A 2,168-nucleotide genomic window follows, 5' to 3' on the forward strand; every position below is an offset into this window, starting at 1 on the left:
GATATATTCTGGAGAATGTTCCATGTGCACTAGAGAAGAATGTGTATTCTCTTGTTTTGGGATGGAATGTTCTGAATATATCTGTGATTTCCATCTGGTCCAGTGTGTGTTATTTAAAGCCTATATTTCCTTGTTAATCTTTTGCTTGGATGATCTGTCCATTTCAGTGAGGGGAGTGTTAAAGTCCCCTACTATTATTGTATTGTTGTCAATGTGTTTCTTTGATTTTGTTATTAATTGGTTTATATAATTGGCTGCTCCCATGTTAGGGGCATAGATATGTAAAATTATTAGATCTTCTTGTTGTAGAGACCCTTGAAGTATGATATAGTGTCCTTCCTCATCTCTTATTATAGTCTTTGGCTTAAAATCTAATTAATCTGATATAAGGATTGCCACCCTAGCTTTCTTTTAATGTCCATTAGCATGGCATATTGTTTTCCATCCCCTTACTTTCAATCTGGAGGTGTCTTTGGGTCTAAATGAGTTTCTTGTAAACAGCATATTGATGGGTCTTGTTTTTTATCCATTCTGATACCCTGTGTCTTTTGATTAGGGCATTTAGCCCATTTACATTTGGGGTAACTATTGAAAGATATGAACTTAGTGCCATTGTATTGCCTATAAGGTGACTGTTACTGTATATTGTCTCTGTTCCTTTGTGGTCTATCACTTTTAGGCTCTCTCTTTGCTTAGAGGACCCCTTTCAATATTTCTTGTATGGCTGGTTTGGTGTTTACAAATTCTTTTAATTTTTGTTTGTCCTGGAAGCTTTTTATCTCTCCTTCTATTTTCAATGACAGTCTAGCTGGATACAATATTCTTGGCTGCATATTTTTCTCATTTAGTGCTCTGAATATATCATGCCAGTCCTTTCTGGCCTGCCAGGTCTCTGTGGATAAGTCTGCTGTCAATCTAATATTTCTACCATTGTATGTTACAGACCTCTTGTCCTGAGCTGTTTTCAGGATTTTCTCTTTGTCACTGAGACTTGTAAGTTTTACTATTAGATGATGGGATATGGACCTATTTTTATTGATTTTGAGGGGAGTTCTCTGTGTCTCCTGGATTCTGATGCTTGTTCCCTTTCCAATATTAGGGAAATTCTCTATTATAATTTGCTCCAATATACCTTCTGCCCCCCTCTCTCTTTCTTCTTCTTCTGGGACCCCAATTATTCTAATATTGTTTTGTCTTAATGGTGTCACTTATCTCTCAAATTCTCCCCTTGTGGTCCAGTAGTTGTTTATCTCTCTTTTGCTCAGCTTCTTTATTTTCCATCATTTGGTCTTCTATATCACTAATTCTTTCTTCTGCCTCATTTATCCTAGCAGTAAGAGCCTCCAGTTTTTACTGCACCTCACTAGTAGCTTTTTTTACTTCAACTTGGTTAGATTTTAGTTTTTTTATTTCTCCAGAAAGGGATTTTATTTCTCCAGAAATAAATTCTCTAATATCTTCCACACCTATTTCAAGCCCAGCTAGCACCTTGATAACTGTCAGTCTGAACTTTAGTTCTGACATATTACAAATGTCTATATTGATTAGGTCCCTAGCCATCAGTACTGCCTCTTGTTCTTTTTTTTGTGGTGCATTTTTCTGTCTTGTCATTTCATCCAGATAAGAATATATGAATGAGAGAGTAAAATACTAGAAGGGTGGCAAAGACCTCAGAGAAATATACACTAAACAAATCAGAAGAGACGCAAGACTTGGGGGAGAAGAAAGAGGAAAAAGAAAATACAAAAATTATATATATATATATATATCTCCACTTGAATAATCCAAGGTAATTTCTATTTTAAGGTCAGTTGATAAACAACTTTAATGTATATATTATATATATATAGATATCTATATATATATCTTAGATTGGTGAAAAGAACAAAGCCACCCACTTGATTTTGGGTGTATTCTGGTCTCTTAGAAGAAACAACCTCCCAAAAGTTTAAAGTTTAAAGGGTAAACACAATGAAGGGATGAAATATGACTGTAAAGATGAAAATTTTAAAAGATTCTAAAAAAGGAATTGATAAGTTGGTTGGAAAAAGAAAAAAAAAGAGGAGAGAATGTGATCAGGCTGGAGCTAGTTTTAGGGTATATTTTGATCTATTAGAAGAAATTATCCAAAAATTTTAAAGAAAAAAACCTATATGTATACAAAAAAT

This window comes from Enhydra lutris, unplaced genomic scaffold (genome assembly GCF_002288905.1).
Source record: "Enhydra lutris kenyoni isolate GAN:26980312 unplaced genomic scaffold, ASM228890v2 scaffoldscaffold2, whole genome shotgun sequence".
In the NCBI taxonomy this organism is placed as follows: domain Eukaryota; kingdom Metazoa; phylum Chordata; class Mammalia; order Carnivora; family Mustelidae; genus Enhydra; species Enhydra lutris.